The sequence below is a fragment of the Tupaia chinensis genome, unplaced genomic scaffold, assembly GCF_000334495.1.
Source record: "Tupaia chinensis unplaced genomic scaffold, TupChi_1.0 Scaffold000110_1, whole genome shotgun sequence".
Lineage (NCBI taxonomy): Eukaryota > Metazoa > Chordata > Mammalia > Scandentia > Tupaiidae > Tupaia > Tupaia belangeri.
In genome coordinates this window covers 3,531,789-3,538,273 of record NW_006159574.1, presented here as the reverse complement: position 1 = coordinate 3,538,273, position 6,485 = coordinate 3,531,789, and positions in this window count along the sequence as shown.

Sequence of the window (6,485 nt, the reverse complement as noted above, 5' to 3'; positions counted from 1 at the left end):
TGAGAGATTTTCACTGTAGGGCGCATGCGCTCGCCAGACATAGAGACAGAAAGCGAGAAATCACCCCCCCAGGGGGGATGGTCATGCCGCAATCCCTTCTCCTCCATTCTCCTCTCGGGATCTTGGGCACGCACGCACGCACACGCGCCCGGCGTGAGTTTTAAGCCACCGGGTCCGGGACACGAACCGCGGTCGACTACATGGGAATCCAGCGACATAGCCATTACACTAACTGCTGGTTCCCATGGGCAAATCTTCATGATGACTAAGAAGAGATTACACCTCAGCGACCACCTCAACTGAATTTACCTGATACTCTCTCAGTTTCAGCACTGTAATTCTCACGTCCTGGTAAAACACTCAAAACAGTCACTCTAGGTTACACTTTGCTGCTAAGCCAGTCTCCCAACCGGTCTCCTACCTGCCTCACTCAGTAAATTCAACTGCCCTGGGACCATGTTTCTCTCCACTATCCCTGCTTATAAATCAGCATACATATTTTAGACTAAGTAGTCTGATTAGACAACACTCTTCTAAACAGCACATGGGTCAATGAAAACTCAAGAGAAAATATTAAGCATTTTCAACTAAATGAAAATGAAAACAAAACACAACTTACAGGTGTAGTGAAATCAGTGCTCAGAGGAAAATACATAGCACTGAACATATTGATTAGAAAAGAAGATCTAAAAACAATCATCTAAGTTTCCAACTTCATAAACTACAAAAAGAAGGCAAATTAAACCTGAAGTCGGCAGACGAAGGAAATAACAAACTCGACGCACCCCCACTTGTCCATCTTCGCCTTCATCGCTGTGCTTTTGGTGTCATATCCAGAAAAGTCCATGCTAAGGCCAATGTCAAGGAACTTTACTCCCACTTTTTTTTTTTCTGAGAGTTTTGTAGTTTCGGGTTTTATATTTAAGTCTTTACTTCACTTTCAATTGATTTTTGGGTATGGTTTAAGACAGGGCTCAATTTCACTCTTTCACATGTGGATATTCAGTTTCCCCAACACTATTTATTAGAGATGTCTTTCTTTCTCCTTTGTCTCTTTGATGTCCTCATCAAAAATTAGCTGATAGTATATGTTTGGGCATATTTTTTAGCTCTCTGTTCTGCTATTGGTTGATGTGTCTGGTTTTGTTTTGTTTTGTTTTGTTTTTTCATTTTATTTATTCACTCATTTATTTTAATTTGTCCAGAGAGAGACACACAAAGAGAGAGTGAGAGAGAAAGCAAGAAACTAAGCCACCAGGTCCAGGACTTGAACCATGGTCAGCCATGTGGGAGTGTCCAGCGCCTTAACCACCACACCACCTGCTGGTCCCAATGTGTCTGTTTTTGTGCCAGTACCATGCTGTTTTGATTTCTATAGCTTTACAGTAGACTTGAGATCAGGCAGTGTGATGCCTCCACCTTTGTTCTTTTGGCTATGTGGGTCTTTTGTGGATCCACATAAATGTTAAGTTTTTTTTTTAAATTTCTGTGAAGAAATGTTATTGAATTTTTTATAGGGATTGCATTAAAAGGGTAGCATGGGGAACCAGCAGTTAGTGTAATGGCTATGCCGCTGGACTCCCACGTAGTCGACCGCAGTTCACGTCCTGGACCCGGTGGCTTAAAACTCACGCCAGGCGCGTGTGCATGTGTGCCCAAGATCCCAAGAGGAGAATGGAGGAGAAGGGATTGCGACGTGACCATCCCCCCTGGGGGGTGATTTCTCACTTTCTGTCTCTCTGTCTCACTCTGTCTATCTGGCGAGTGCATGTGCCCTATAGCGAAAACCTCTCCAAAAAAAGGGTAGCATGAACATCTTAACGTTAGTTCTTCAAATCCATGAACACAAGATATCTTTCCACTCATTCGTGTCTTCTTCCATTTTTTATTAACATTTTATAATTTTTTCATAAAATGTTTCATCATAGGGGGCCAGTGGATGGTGTAGTAGCTAAGGTACTGGACCCCCACATGGCTGACTGCAGTTCGAGTCCCAGACCCAGCATGTGTGTGTGCATGCCCAAAATCCTAGAAGGAGAATAAAAGAGCAGAGACTGAGGCATGAACATCCCTCCTTGGGAGTGATTTCTCACTTCCTCTTTGTCTCTCTCTGTCTCTCCAGTGAGTGCACGCACCCTATAGCAAAAATATCTCTCTTAAAAAAAAAAACTTCATCTTTTGGATTAAATTTATCCCTTGGTATTTTTTTTTCTGCTGCTGTTGGAAATTGAATTGCTTTCTTTATTTTCTTTCTGTATAATTTGATATCAGTGCATGAAACATTACAGATTTTTGTATGTTGATTTTGTTTTCTGCAACCTTATTGAATTTTTTTTATTAGAGTCTCAAAGTTTTGTTAAGATAATCAACAAAATGAAGACAACCTACAGACTGGGAGGTAATATTTACAAATTAAATGTTTGATGGGGGATCAATATCCAAAATATAAGGAAATCACATAAAATAGCAAAAAATCAAATACCCAATTAAAAATGGGTCAAGTACTTGAAAAGACATGTCTTCAATAAAGACATACTTATGGCCAAGAGGTATATTACAAGGTTCCCTCTCTGCTTCCCAAGAATAATTTTACAAACCAGACATAAGCAGAGTGGGCAATGTCTCTCCTCCCTATGCAAGGAAGGCCTCAGAAGAGGAGGCTAGGCCTGTTCTGGAGAGAGCAGGGACCCAGCCATACTTAACCAGAACTCCCTCCTTCTCTTTCTTCTATAAATAAATTGCACTCTTGAAACTTGGATGCACACACACACACACACACCTATGTTTACATATACACACATGTATGAACAATATGCACACACACAGTAAAAAGGTAGAATATCACCCTAATAACACAACCTCAAATGGAGCCTTTGGCAAATCTTTTGATAAGCTCTAAATTAACTTTCTACTGCAAATAAATTGCACTCCTAGTGCTTGGACACACATGCAAATACAAACTTAAGTTCACACATGCGCACATGTATGAATAACACACACACTTGGAAAATGTAAAATGTGTTTCTATTAAATACAACTTTAAAGGATTGTTTAGCAATTCTTTATTTAAGCTCTAACTTATAACATTTTTTACTATAAAAAAATTGCACTCCTGAAGCTTGGACACACACATGGAAATACAAATCCAAGTTCATATTTGCACAAATGTATGAAAAATACACAGATACACAGTAAAAATGAACTGTAACTTTGTAAAACACAACCTCAATGGAGCCTTTGACAAATCCTTCTGTAAACTTCACGTTCTCTTTTACCATAAATAAATTGCACATTTTAGATTTGAACACACAAATACACATCAACATTCACTTATGCACATATGTGTGATTAACACAAATCCACGCTGAAATGTGAAACTCTCCCTAGCAAACACAACTCTAAAAGATCCTTTGGTAAATCTTTTTTTTTTTTTTAGTTTTTTTTTTTTTTTGAGAGGTTTTTCTATGGGATGCAGGCACTTGCCAGAAAGACAGAGAGAGACAGAGAGACAGAAAGCGAGAAATCACCCCCCAAAGGGATGGCCATGCTGCAATCCCTTCTCCTCTATTCTCCTCTCAGAATCTTGGGCACGCACGCACACACGCCCACCATGAGTTTTAAGCCACCGATTTTGGGACTTGAACCATGGTCGGCTACATGAGAGTCCAGCCACATGGCCATTTCACCAACTGATAGCCCCATTTAAATTATCTAAACTCTACTGTTAAAAAAATTAACTCCTGAAATTGGACACACATACAAATACACACCCATGTTAACTCATGCATACAGGTATGAATAATACACACACACAGTTAAAGGTACTACATCTTCCTAGAAAGCACTACAATGAAACTTTTGACAAATCTTTCTGTAAGCATCAAATTATCTTTATTCCATAAATAAATTGTACTCCTGAAGCTTGGACACACACATGTGCAAATACAAACCCATGCTCACATATACACACATACATGAATAATACACACACACACACACAGAGTAAAATTGTACTACATCTCAGTGAAAATGCAACTGTAGTGGAGCTTTGGCAAATCCTTCAGTAAGCACTACAGTCTCTTTTACTATAAATAAACTTCACTTTTTAATCTTAGACACACCCAACTATACAAACCAACTTTCTGCACACATGTGTGAATAACACACACCCACACTGAAATGTAATACATCTCCCTGGAAAACACAAACCCCAAGGAGCCTCTGGCAAATTTTTTCATAAGCTCTAAAATCTCTTTCTGCTGTAAATAGTTAACACTCATGAAGCTTGAATACACATATGCGAGTACACATCCATGTTCACATATGCACACACACATATATGAATAATACACACACACAGAGTAAAATAAACATCTCCCTAGAAAACACAACTCCAATAACAGTTTTGACAAATTATTCAGTAAGCTCTAAATTTTCCTTATATTGAAAATAAATTATACTCCTGAAGCTTGGACACACACTCAAATACACACCCGTGTTCACATATGTACACATGAATGAATAATACACACGTGCACAGTATAAAGGTACTACGTCTCCCTAAAAACAATACCAAGGTTGTGGCAAATCCTTCTGTAAGCTCCAAATTCTTTCTGCTGCAAATAAATTTCACTTTAGAAGCTTGGACACACGCATGCAAATATACATATACAATTCAAGAGCCTGTTTTGGCCTCTGTGTTTGCCTCGAGGAGTCCAGTAAGCACCCTCATATCCTGCATGGCACAATGCCAGGACATTGTTTTATGCCACCTACAATGTGGGCCAAGGGACTGGGAGGGCTCTCTGGAGGGTCTGTAGGACAGCTACAGGCCACTTTGATCTCAGTTATGAGGGCAGAGAGGCCGTCTCACCTGCTCGCCAGCCCTGAGTCTCGCTGGCCTCCTCGCCCAGCCCTGAGTCTCGCTGGCCTCCTCGCCAGCCCTGAGTCTCACTGGCTGACGCACGATTCTTTCTGCTATCCTGAGTGCTCCCGCTTCCTCTGCCCACTGGTTGCCGCTGAGCACCAGGCTTGGGCAAGAAGATGCTTGCTACTCACCAGGAGGGTGGCCAGATGCCCAAGGCTAGACAATGCCCTCTGCTGGGTGCTGACAAGGGGAAGCTCTTGTGCTTGCTGAGGTATAGACAGGGAAGAAGCAGGAACTGGGACTTCCTGGGGCAGAATTTGAGTCCACGCCACTTACAGGCAGTCTGTGGTGATTCTGGATGAGGCTCATTCGTTAACTGTTGCCCGGCGCCCCCTAATGGCCATGAGGGGAAGTGCAAGGTGAACCTCAATGAGGACCTAAGGCTGAGAACACCGCTGGCCATGTGGCCTGCAGCACAAGGCTCACTCATCAGTGCAGGCTGATGTCCCCTCTGGGCTGTCCTGTGGGATCAAATTCAGTGTTCACACTGGGCTCTTTGCCTATAACTGAAAAGACTCCTAAGATCTTGGGATAGACTTAGGTGCTCTGGAGACAGGAGTCTGAAGTCAATGCTGACATAACTGCAAGGTCACACCCTTGGGCTAAAGAAGGGGCTCCATGGCTCTAGCTCAGTGACTACTGGGTTCAGGACACTGTTAACCAAGGTTAAACAGGCTGGAGTTGATGACACGGGACTGAATTCACATTTTATAGACAACTTCCATGGATAATTTTCCATTTTGTGTTCTTTAGCTGTTTTACTTCTTTATTTTATATTCATTCACTATATATCATTATAGCATATAAAATGAATCTTCCCATTCAGAATACACTGAATATTCGTACAATCAAAGGTATTTCGCCCCGGGCCCCGCGCCATGGACTTGCGCGGGCCCTCCCGGGCTCAGCGCATTCCCCCCGGCCCGCGCCAAGGTGGCGGCAGGTGCCGCAGTGGCTCCGCCCCCCCCTCCGGCGAGGTCATGTGGCCTCTGGGCCAACAAGCTGAAGCCGAAAACAAGGATTAAGAATTTACAACTAGTACTGTATTAAAAAGGGATGGAGAAAGTGGGCATCCTTGTCTTGTTCCTGTGTTTAGTGGGAAAGCTTTCAGCTTTTCTCCATTTAGGATGATGTTTGCTATGAGTTTTTCATAGATGGCTTTTATTGTATTGAGAAATGGCCCTTCTATGACGATTTTGCTGAGGGTTTTGATCATGAAGAGATGTTGTATCTTATCGAATGCTTTTCCTGCATCAATTGATATGACCATATGGTTTTTATCTTTATTCCTGTTGATATGATATATTACATTTATGGTTTTGCGTATGTTGAACCAACCTTGCATTCCTGGAATAAAGCCTACCTGATCATGGTGTATGATCTTTTTTATAAGTTGTTGAATGCGATTTGCTAGTATCTTGTTGAGAATCTTTGCATCCATGTTCATCAGAGATATTGGTCTATAGTTTTCCTTCCTTGTCCTGTCCTTATCTGTTTTAAGGATGAGGGTGACAGAGGCTTCATAGAATGAATTAGGGAGAGATTCACCCTTTTGGAT